This window comes from Ictalurus punctatus, chromosome 2 (genome assembly GCF_001660625.3).
Source record: "Ictalurus punctatus breed USDA103 chromosome 2, Coco_2.0, whole genome shotgun sequence".
NCBI lineage: Eukaryota > Metazoa > Chordata > Actinopteri > Siluriformes > Ictaluridae > Ictalurus > Ictalurus punctatus.
This window is the reverse complement of record NC_030417.2, coordinates 35,834,058-35,847,146: the sequence shown is the minus strand read 5'-3', so window position 1 is coordinate 35,847,146 and position 13,089 is coordinate 35,834,058. Positions and strand designations below refer to the sequence as shown.

The 13,089-nt window shown below is 40.5% G+C and overlaps 1 protein-coding gene across 3 annotated transcripts in view; it reads left to right on the top strand.

Moving 5' to 3' along the window:
• Window positions 1-13,089, top strand: part of kcnc3a (potassium voltage-gated channel, Shaw-related subfamily, member 3a) — a 111,045-nt gene that overhangs the window by 86,576 nt on the left and 11,380 nt on the right. The window lies entirely within an intron of this gene.

Here is a 13,089-nt window from a genome sequence, read left to right as displayed (position 1 = left end):
TCCCCCCCCACACATACACATACACACACACACACACACACACACACACACACACACACACACACACACACACATATACACAGAGGGATGTCGATGACACCTTCTGACTGTTGTATAATTTGACACACAACTGTACAGACGGACTTCAACAAGGTCGGAGCGCTACACTACAAGTGCACATGTAAATCGATTGACGAAGATACACACTGTTTATAGAAATAGAGCCACACGCACATGCGCACACACACACACACACACACACACACACACACACACACACACACGGCTTCTTCAGACAATAAAAGGCACTCGTGCAGGCTGACACAGTGCAGGTAAGTTTACAACCAGGACGGTGTATGTAGTATTGAAATTCAATCACCACACACACACACACACACACACACACACACACACACTGCAAGTTTTATTAATTATGAACCAGGGCAGAATGCGCACCTTTTAATTTCCGTGTACATGGATATCACACTTTGACTTTGACATTAGTTTGGCTTTTTTTCTTTTTTGCCCCGTTCCTTAAAAGCTTATATTATTGTGCCACTGATGTGTGTTTGAGATACACACACACACACACACACACACACACACACACACACACACACACACACACACACACACACACACACACACACACACAATACACACAACACACTATACAGGCCAAAAGTATGGAAGCAAGCACTAATTGTTCATTTTCCAAAATGATTTATACAATTAAAGGTGCAATCAGCATTTTTTAAAAAAAAAAGATTATAATTATTATTATAACAGCATTATTTATTTATTTATTTATTTATTTATTTATTTATTTATTTTCACTTGGAGAAGTTCTCATTCCTGTTCTCTCCGTGGTGCCTGACGTTCTGTAAAAAAAAAAAAAAAAAAAAAAAAAACCTATAAACAGATCAAGCTGCCGTTAAAGCTAAGAGGGAGTTTTAGTCTAAGAGTCTAGGATTTAATTTCAAAATAAATAGTGTGTGTTAATTATCACAGATTTGAAGAACAGAGCTGTGTTCTTCTTACTGTACATGGATTGCTAACTCAGAGGACTGACTTAGACTCATATTATATATTATTCTATATTACAGCGCTACTGATGTGTGTTTGAGATTCAGGTCCAAAGTTTTTTTTTTTAAACTTCCAAAACAATTAAAGGTGGAAATAGCATTAAAAAAAAAATAGTTCACGTTCTCACATCCGGACGTTTCCATGCCAGTGAGCATCCGAATGTGTATTTTAAGCTGCCATTAAAGATTTGATCTAGGATTTAAGCAGAAATAAATGTACTGATCACATACAGTATGTGAAGATTTCAGTCCCATTTCTCTTGACTGTATAACATGGATTAATGACTTGGATGAATTGGATTATTGACCTGATCCTGGATTTGTCCGTCCTTCAAACCAGATTTGTCGTGAGGAAAAGAAGTCCGCAAGGTCGAGATTAGATCACTCGAATCAGTCAACGCAATCAAGGTTAGGCCACGTGTCTGGCTGTAGAAGGAAGCCCTGGCTACTCCATTGGTTTTTGGAGCGACCTATTAAAATGGACACAGTGATAAGAAGAAGGATGTGTGGAGTACGAAAGTACGAAATCGCCAAGACCCCAAGACCCTTCGACCGATCCTGCTCGATACATTATAGAAATGTACTGTACGTGATCAAAATGTGAGCACAGTTTTATTCATTTGGAAATTCTCTTGCCAGTGTATAATCACGTCGAGGCAACGGGTGAGCGTTTCCACAATCAAAAAGCGTAGTTACAATATGAGAAACAGGTTTGATATTGCACACTCGGGTAATAACAAGACTTCATCAGGATGATCGCACCAAGCACCAAGCGAGTTTATATACGCTCGGTTTAAGGAGTCCCAGATGTTGCAAATGAACAGCTGGATGTTTGTCAGCCAGCAACGTGGAAGGATGCCAAATCATGTCAGGAGAAGCAAGGGAGGACCGGGACGTGACGTTTCGGCACATATTCAGACTTAAGTATTTAATAACCCAATCCTCACTGCAGTACATTGGTTAAAAGGTTCAATCCAGACCTTCGAATTTAATTAACGTAACTGGTGCGGCAGTGCTTTTCAGAAGTTATGTGAGAGTTACGCATATTTTGCATGCAGGTTCCTGACCCTGCTCTTGGAGAACTCTGCATATCTTCGAGTTTTCTCTGTTTAAGGAAACCTACTTCAACTCAGGAAGGGCTGTGAAGGAGCCACTTAGTTGGATCAGGTGGGTTAGGAGGTGGGGAAACACTAAAATCTGTAAGATTCTCGAAGACCGAGGTTGGGAACCTGTGGTCTAAAACGTGGAAGACGTTCTGAAATGATTAGGTTAATCACGTTTGCAGTGATTCATGTGATAATTACATTAATGCACTACTCATGCAGCAATATCCTGGTAATACACTGATGAGACAAAACATTACGACCACCTGCCTAATATGCTGTCGGTCCTTCGTGTGCCACCAAAACAGCTCCGACTTGCCAAGGCATGGAATCTGCGAGACCTCTGAAGGTGCCCTGTGGTATCTGGCTCTAAGACATTAGCAGCAGATCCTTTCAAGTCCTGTAAGTTGTAAGTTGGAGCTGCCGTGGATCACGCTTGATCATGTTCCTCGAACCATTCCCGAACAATTTTAGGTAGGTGACACGTGTGTTGTGACACATTCCTCCTGTAACCATCAATAAAACGTTCTGTGACTTGTGCCGACCCACTCGTCTGACCATGATGATTTAGCTCTCGTCAAAGTAACTGATGTCCTCACACATGCCCATTTCTCCTGCATCCAACATATCGACTGCAAGAATCGACTGCTTGTTTACCGTTTATATAACCCAGACCTCTGCACCTCTGGGGTTGGGGGTTCAATTCCCACCTCTGCCCTGTGTGTGTGGAGTTCGCATGTTCTCCCTGTGCTTCAGGGGTTTTCTCCAGGTACTCCGGTTTCCTCCCCAAGTCCAAAGACATGCATTGTAGGCTGATTGGCATCTCTAAATTGTCCATGGTGTGTGCGTGTATGTACGATTGCGCCCTGCGATGGGTTGGTACCCCGTCCAGGGTCTCCCCCACTTTGTGCCCAAGTCCCCTGGGATAGGCTCCAGGCTCCCTGCGACCCTGTGAAGGATAAGCGGTATGGGAAATGGATGGATGGATGGATGGATATCTCAGACCTTGACATGCACCGCTGTTACGATATAATTAGTGTCATTTGCTTAATCTGTTCAAATGATGTTTTATCTCATCTGTGTATAATAGACTCCTGTTGGATAGATTAGTTTCTTTCCCTTTTCAGTCTGCATTTTCTATCCCAAATGGCAAAGGCACGTTCTTGTGTTTTAACGTCTGTGGTTTGGATATTATTGAAAAAAGACCTCTTGGACGATTCGACTCAGGAAAAATCTGGCAACCGCAGAGAAATAAAATCTATACAGGTGATTTATTTATTTATTTTTCTGCAAAGCTGCTTTGGGACAATGCCCATTTGTTAAAAGCGCTATACAAATAAATAAAACTCAATCGATTTGAATGGTGCTCCCACCATAACTTTTGGACAACTCTGAATATGGCCCTGTTGCTGCAGACATTTAGTCAAACACATTCGTTCTGTGTGAACATTTTACAGCCCATTATTTGTACTTTAAAAATGTACATTTTTTACAAAGCCTGCAATGCTTCCAAACTTTTAGCAAGTGCTGTGTATATTCTATAAATCAGTACATTATGTTTTTCTTTCTACCATGTTTAAGTCTTTATGTTTTTCTTTTCTTGGTATTTGACTTTATCCCTCCATTCCCCCCCCCATCCCTCCGACACTCCATCTTACCCACTGTCGCCATGGAAACAGTGGAAGAGAGCATTCTGGGACTGAGCAGGACGATACGGGGGGGAAAATAACCTACAAAAAAGTGTGAAATTATGAACCATTACACACATCATCTCAAGATAACTGCAGTTTAGTCAGCTTTATCAGTTTCAATTTGAGGTTCAGACATCCAGACATCCAGTCATGCTCCCAAGATGCACTGAGATTATTATTATTATTATTATTATTATTATTAAAATATATGTTTTTCAATATACTGTTGTGTTCCTTCTCATTTTCTTTGGTTTCATTTATTTCCCTCTTGTTTGTTTTTTATTGCTGTAAAGTGCTTATTGGTTGAGGTGATATGTTGATCATTGCTATTCGAGCACTTTGAGAGTTTTGATGGAGAAGCCGATGCACCGTTTTTGCTCCGATTGCAAAAAAACCCCCAAAACATCAGTTTCTGCTTTCGCTCCTGACTGCGGTCTGACCTGAGCGCGCTGTATTCGATCTCCTCTGCCGGAGCGATGCAGCACTTCAACACTGCAGTCTGTCTTTCTCTTTCTTCAGTTCACCAGTTCCCCCTTGCACTCCTTTCGATAACACGGCATTGATTTTTCCACGCTGCTGTTTAAGCTGAACTCCTAAATCATAGCTGTAACCAGAGATCAGCAAGGTTCTCATTCTGCACTACAGTAATGCGTAAGATCTTTTCATTATTCGTTTTGCCAAACCCTTGATCAATCGTTACACACGCTAAGCCACACGCAGCCATTACTGCTCGATTCGGGTCATTGTGGTCAGCCCTAAACTGCCCCATGTATTTATTGAGGTTGGGCTTCCTACACCTGCACAGATCAATGTTTCAGCTCATGTACATCCATCAGTCCGTCCGTCTGTTTTCTGTACCGCTTATCCTTTCTACACGCGGATCGTGGGGAACCTGGAGCCTATCCCAGGGTGCATGGAGGACACCCTGGACAGGGTGCTAATCCATCGCAGGGCACAATCACACAGACACATTCTCAAACCCATTCATACACTGCAGACACTTTAGACTCGCCAATCAGCCTACAATGCATGTCTTTGGACTGGGGGAGGAAACCGGAGTACCCGGAGGAAACCCCTGCAGCACGGGGAGATCATGCAAACTCCGCACACACAGGGGAGTGACAGGAATCCGACCCTCAACCCTGGAGGTGTGAGGTGCACTTGCTAACCACTAAGCCACTGTGAGCTCTTAGCTCACGTGCAGTCATGAGTAAAACCATTGGCAAGTATGGTACATGACGAGGCTGTCCTGATGTAAACAGGTTTCCAGTTTGACTCGGTTTCATCCCCAGCTTAAGCTTTTCTAATTAATAAATGCCATTTTCCTCTGCACAAAATATTTATATAGCACTTTTTACAGTTGACATTGTCACAAAGCAGAAGAAGGTGAGTCACACGTGCAGAATCTTGCGTCTTGGCCCATATCTCGCAGAATCCGCAGTAATTTAGAAAAATTGCAAATTGGACTTTTTCGTCTTGTTATCAGTGATGACATAGCTACCGTTTTTCATCGTAGCTAGTACAAGCTGGTAAAATGTCAATTTTGTTTTTCAGGACCAAAATTAAAAACGGTGTCATTGCGCAATGTTATGGTGCAATTCTCAGTTTTGAATGTGCAGTGTGGAAAACAGCTAAGTACGTCGCTAATCTTTATTAAGTTAGTTCAGACGTATTTGACTTTGCAGGGCAAAAAAAAATAAATAAAAATTTGGATCAATTTCATCTTCATGAGTTTATACTAAAACTAATACAAGATTATTAAAGCTGTGCGATTTCATACATTCACCCAGGTTTAAGATATTTTCACTTGCAGTGTATGATGTAAAAAAACTTGTGTGCACTTATATGCAAGAATTTTTGAAGCATTGTTTCATTTTTAAAATTAAAATAACTTTCAAAACCCTTCCTTTTATACGAATCATCTTTTTCGTGGGACTCAAAATATCTGCTCAATAAAGTGAGCCGTAAAATCAAGAACTGAAACACAGTGGGTGGGAAATAAGTATCGGACGTGTCAACATTTTTTTCAGTAAATATATTTCCAGTGAGGCTATTCACAGGAAATTTTCACCAGACATCAGCGTTAACTCAAGAAATCCACACATATAACGAATTCACAACATTAACGCCCATAAATAAAGTTATGTGTAATAAAGTGGAGTGACACGGGAAAAAAGTACTGAACACGCTAAGAAAAAGCAGTTCTCCAAAGCAAGGCGAGGCAAGGAACCAGCTGAAATCCGTAAGTAATTACACCCCCTATCTGTGCAGATTAATATCAGATGGGTCAGTAAATTGATGGTCTATAAAAAGGCTTTTCATTACCAAGGTGTCACACAAGAAACATCTCATGATGGCTAAAAGAAAAGAGCCCCAAGACCTTCACAACCGTATTGTTGTGAAAGATATTGATGGAATCGGATACAGATGTATTTCAAAACTTCTGAATCTTCCAGTAAGCACCATTGGGGCCATTAACCGCAAAAATCCGTAAAAAAAAAAAAAAAAAAAAAAAAAGGTTGACGCGTCCAATATTTATTTCTCCCACTGTAAATATTTGTCAGATAAAACAGCATGGAAATGTAATTACAGGGTTTTTGTAGCCGTTATCTGATAATCACATTCATCACATGGAATGAACTAATTGCTCCATGTCGCTGTGCTGGAGAACTGAGAACTGAGAGTCTGACCGCAGTCCGGTGTCCGAGTCCTATATCTGCTGCATCGGAGACATCAATCCTCTCACTCTGCTTGGGGTCACTGATTTTAAGAAGAAGTGGACTGAGAGAAAGGGAGGAAAGATGATCTACCTATAAATTAAAAGCGCTATTTCAGGTTCTCATAGCGTGAGAGAGAAAAACTCCACCCTGAAACACATTAAGTCGTTTTATACTGATATAATTATGATGCGTTTAGCGACAGTGATTCGATTTTACTGTATTTTCGTTATTCCTGCGAAAAGCTGCTAGTGGGTATCTGCTGCATTGACATCACAGCCAGATGTTGAAAAATGATGAAAACATCTTGATAACAGTCAGGTTTTGCTGTTCGCTCCTAAAATCAAGCGCAGCAGCTTCTTTTCACTCCAGCATCATATTAAGGAGAAATCCAGCACAGAAGTAGAGGAGATGTCGGTGCAAAAGCTGGACTCAAAGTCCCAGAATGCAATGCAACTATAGTTACAGAAGAGCCTCGGATCAGCCAGTGAGTGATCTATGAGATGACGAGTGCGATGGTGTTGATGGAGGTATTAGCTTGAAAGTTGAGGATTGGGAAGTTTGATTAAAGTGTACAGACCAGACAGACTACAGGACTAACGCGCCACTGCGTTGCTCTGTTCAGGGTAGAAATAAAGCGATGGCTAAATCCCACTGCACCACTATCAGCAAGTAGTCGAACTGCATTGTGGGAAACTGTTGAGTCAGTGAAAGAACATGTGAACTTTGTTGAAGATCGGATGACAGTTCTTACGATTAATATGCAAATCATTCATGGTGGAGTTTTTCTTTGAGCAGTCCTGTTCCCTTCACTCTCCAGCGCTAGCTCCTCCCCTTTTCTCCTCCACACTCGGCTGGTGGTCTCTGATTGACACTTATTGATGTCATGGTGCTTTTTACGGGTCAGAGCCCTGAGTCAGATTAATGTAACGATTCAGAACAGCGTGCATGAGAGATTTATTCTCATCAGGTGAGGTTGAGGTCAAGGATGCATAAAACGTGCAGTTTCCTTGGAGGAATAGATTTCTTTTTCTGCTAATGTAAAAAACCTCTTTGGGGAACGAGCATGTGTGCGTGTGTGTGTGTGCGTGTGTGTGGGACTCATGAGAAAGAGTACTGTACACTCCTCTCATGATCACACACCTCTTTTTTCATGTATGATCTCAGCATACATGCTTTTTACTTTCTAGTCCATATTGTTGTTGTTTTTGTTGTTGTTGTTTTGTTTTTTTTTCCAAGTGTGTATCATTGAACCGTGTGTGTCACTGTCGTGTGGAGCTTCATATTATAACAGTATCCGCAAAAAATTATAACAGTAGTGTTAAATGTGTGTGTAATGGATTTGTGGAGCTGTTTTTATTTTCTGTTGCTTTGTGTGTATCATGACACACCCATGCACATGCGCATTGCCGACCTTCTAATGGAGAAATATCCATTGGTTATGGATATTGCAAATATTAACCTGGATTCAGTCGTAAAAATGTTTATTTTTTTTAAATCATTATTTTATGTAACATTAATATTTTCTATCATTTGGCGTGCCCTCAAATGATGCATATATTCATGGTTATATGTGTATATTTTCTAATATATTTTCAAAATTTATTTATTTAGAAATAAAGAAAAAAACGGAATATAGGAGATACATTTAAATATATATATATATATATATATATATATATATATATATATATATATATATATATATATGAGATGTTTTCTAATATAGTTTCTAAAAACACATTTTCTTCATTTATTTAGAAATATATAATATAGGTAATATATTTATCTTAGCTGAAAGAGTGCATCGATTTTTCCATTTTTACAGTCAAAAGGGGGGGGGGGCATAAATTTACAATTTCATTTAAATAATTTGAATAATTAATAAGTCTTCATGGGGACAGTGTTCGCCAGTGGTGTAGCATGAATTAATTATTGAATGAAACGACATGCTTAAATAGCTTTCTATTTTATAAAACCTGACCTTTTTTTCTACATCTGCAGTAAATTTATCAGCTCAGACTGTAGCTAGCTCGATTTCTATCCGAAACAGGAAGAATGTACGATTCCGATGGGGGTAATCCTGTTTCCTGATTTAATGTTAGGGGCGAGATGGTTTAACCTCAGAGGCGGTAAAATGTGGAATGATGTAAATAACTTTTACAGCACGATTAGTGTGCAAAATATGCTATTTGAAACGTATATATTCGTCTGCGGTGTATGTGTATGGAAAAATCCACCCAATGAGCATTTGGAACCGTTATTAAACAGTTAAACTCGAGCTATTCCTCTGATGTTGACTTTTTATTGAATATTAAATTTACGACTGAATCAGCTCAATTGTAGCAGGTCTAATATTTCGCCCTCACTTTACCCATCTCCCATCACACCCTCAGGCCGGCGCTACAGTGCCCGTAGCGTTACTAAAGTCTGACCCGAGGTACGTACGTATACACAGACACGCACACACGCACACACACAGAGCAGGCTGTACAGTGAGAAAAGCTGCTTGCATGATGGAGCTTAGCTATAAGCTTTAAACACTGAGCTGTTATATGCAGAGGTCCGCTGTGCTTTTGTTTTAAACAATTCAAATCAGCATCCAAGACGAATTAAGCACCGAAAGATCATGGTACATAGACCTAGTCGCAAATAATTGATAACATTTAACTCCTGACTCTTCATCTACTACTCTCACCAGACATCTAAATAGTGTGTGTTTGTGTGATGCTTCTTGAATAGAGTACATAAGCAGGACAGTAAAAATCCAACATCTACCCAGCAAAAATAAAAGAAATACACAAGCCGCTTCCTCCTCTACGTCTGGTCCAGCTGGAACCGGGGCTTGCATGTTGCATGATCTGTCCGCGATGGACATTCTGCTTAGTCAGGCGGCAAATTCCGTTCTAGATTCCAGCAGTGAAAGCGAGTTCCCGGGGCCAGTCATGTGACCTCACGCCTCACTTACACACTAATTCAGAGAGAGATAGAAAGAGAGACCAAGAGAGAGAGAGAGAGAGAGAAGGAGAGAGTGTACAGAAAGAGACAGAGACAGTGGCAAACAGAGAGGGAGAGGAAGAGAGACAGACAGGCAGAGGCAACGAGATAATAGGGAGAGACATACAGACAGAGATAGAGAGAGATACAAACACAGACCGTTTGAAACAAAGAGAGACACAGAGATAAAACTTAACCAGCAGTTATAATTACCGCAGCCGTTTCATACAGCAAAACAATCGGCTCCATGAGGAGAATTGAATTATGGGAATTTTAGTGACGTCACGTGCACTAGGTTACACTTCGGCTAATACGTACCACATGGAGCTCCCTGTACTGAACGGCCTGTGAATGTTTTGCACGAGGAAGCACCACTCACATTGTCTATGTGAGTTCATATTATGCACTACAGTACCACAGCGCTGCTTGAATTCTCAAATCTGATTGGTCAGAGGGGGTGATTCATTCTCTATAACAGCAGCCCTGACAGTTGTGCAGCTGCAAATCACAGGTTTATATGAATGCACTCGTTCATTATTGTCTCTATACTAACGATACCCAATCACTGTATAAAAATAAGATGACAAGCTACGTCTTTTTTTGGGGTGGGAGTTAGGGGGGCGTTGTCTTATTCACTTCAAGACAGAGAGAAAGGCGAGGCTGGTGAGGGACCAACTATTTATAGCTACTATGACATGAGAACAGGAACTAACTTGTTTCATTACATATTACATTTCATTACTACAACGTTAAACAGATAAAAATGCACAATGCACATTATTTCTCAAACACTTATAAGTGTATATAGATAGATAGATAGAGAGATAGATAGATAGATAGATAGATAAACTAAATACAGTATATTTCAATGGAAACTCCTTCAGGGCTAGGCTGAGGAACATGCAGACTCTAATCTGGCTTCTGCTACCCAGCATGCTTTGCTGCGTGGTTGCTGAAGTCTTTATTGTAGGAGTTTGGGTGACTGTCATCAGTACGAAAATGACAGTCTCGCACCTACACACACATACACACACACAAACACACACATACACACACTGATTCCCACATGCCTCAGCACTGACCAGCATCACACCAGGGACTGAAATAAAGACTGCTGACAAACTGACACCAAGGACTTTCTAACCAGATCACTATTCCTCCTCTTATACATCCACTTTAAAAAACAAAACAAACAAACAACAAAAATATCAATCTTTGCTCATTGTGGTTGTGTGTCAGTGTGGAGGGAGTCCTCTTGTGTACAGAATGAACTGTCGATGATGTAATATTGCTGTCTTTCCTTCCTCATCCGTTCTCCAAACTAACTAAGCAATGTGTGGGGCAGAAATATTGAAAAAGAACCGTTCAACACGCAGAATGCTCAGATTGAGTATCACATGCGGATACAAAGAACACAGCAACAAAACACAAAACAGGGCTATTTGGGAACGAACCAAAGAGTTCTCCAACATTTCTCTTATATACGATCGGGATTTCTGTGCTGAACTTGGAGTTGATTCAGAAAATTGCAAGTAGAAATTACATCATTTCTTACATGACATATATCTGCTTCCTGTCTTGCTAAAAAGAAGAAAAAAAATGTAATGGTGAAAAATATTTGATATTGGAATAATAATTGGATTAAAAATGGTTTCACTACGCACTCTGCCAGTCAAACGTATTTGAACACCGGACGTTTCTTTGCATATTTTCCCAAGCTGAATTACTAATTAGTGCCACAGATGGAACTAAACAACAACAACAACAAAAAAAATCAAACAATTCATCCAGCAATGACCTTTACCCGGCAGCTGATAGGATAAATAAGAGCTAGATCACTTTGTAGGTATTCGTTTACTGACTGTGTTGTTGTTCTGCACAGTTTATTAGCTTCTCTGATATACTTGGTACAACACATACAATGTTGAGAATCACTCCACTTAAATAATATCTGATCGTTGTGCTTCCTTTAAACTGATAGATAGAGGTAGAATGGTGTGCATTTGTTGGATTTTTCCCATTTTCTCCTGCCAGTTCCCACCCACCAGCCAGCTTTCCCCTATCAGTTACCTACAACAGTTACCAACTGGGAAGGCTGAAGGCTAATGTATGCTTCCTCCAAAAGGCATGAAGCCAGCTGACCACATTTTTTTTTTTAACTGCCCCTTATGCTGCATCACAGCAGCTAGGCTTCCATCCACGTATATTTATGCAAATTTTGTTGGAAAAACACTGAATTGAAACACCAGATGCTCATAAAAAACGTTACTCTCGATTGAGGAGATTAATTTTTGTTTATTTGATTAGAAGATTTTTTTTAAAAGATGATTTTTTTTAAAAATCATGTGACTTTGCCTCAGCAAATCATGTGATTGGATTCATGTGGCCAAATTATACAGCCCGATGGCAATGCGTTTTTCTGTCAGAACTGGGGCGCAGTGGGTCGCATAACTGAACAAACAAATGCAGTTGCACAGCATCTCAGATGTTGCTTTCGTCATTCTGAAATGCCTGAGCCAAGTCTGTCATCGAAATGATTTGGTAGAATTACCTCCCAGAACCGTCTCACACGATTCCGTTCCCAAATATCAGGCCTCCGCCTCCGATCGCAAGATAACATGAGGTTTGTGATAGTGTTACATTTGCGATCTCTGAAGTAATATATTATATTGAAAGCGCCACAGTGGCTTCCCCGGGTGCGACAACTTCGTTTTGTATTGATACGCTGTGCTAGTTACCATGGAAGTGACGATTTTGTTTTCTTGGACACATGGAATGGAAACGGTGCTTAATTCGCAAACGTTTTTTACAGTGCTTTATTCGAAAAACGCCATTTTTTTTTTCCGCAAAAGTTAAATTCCTAACTTGGATGGAAACATAGCTAGTGTAACACACTCAGAGGAAAGCACTTTCTGCCCTCTTCCACATACACGAGCTGAGATTGACAGGAGAAAGAAAGCGTATGCCCAGCCATTTTTGTTCCCTTGGTCTCCCGACATCACCAGGATTCGAGTTCATGCTCAACCCGACTACAGGGCAAATGCCGTTCCGTTGCGACACTTTCTGAATCCGTTCACCGACACCTTTCTGAATCCAGCACATGCGTCAGGTTTTAGGCAGGTTATTTAGCATGCGCCGATGACAGGCGACCTTTTCGGAATCAGAAACAACGACAAAACGGCTGTGCGGAGTAAAAATAAAGACGCTTACCAGAATAAATAAATAAATAATGTACTTTATGTGTGATGTGAATAAAACTTCACGATTTATAGCATCTGGCAGACATCCTTACATTTTGTTTCACTTATACAACTGAGTAGTTGAAGGTTAAGGACCTCGCTTAACGGCTCAGCGGTGGCAGCTTGGTAGTGAGATTTAAACCCGCAACCTTCCAATCAGTAGTCCGACATATTAACCACTGAGCCAGTTTGCTACCAGACATGTTCTTAGAAAAGTTAGACTACGCTCGAGTTGTCCCCTACACAGGAATTAATAT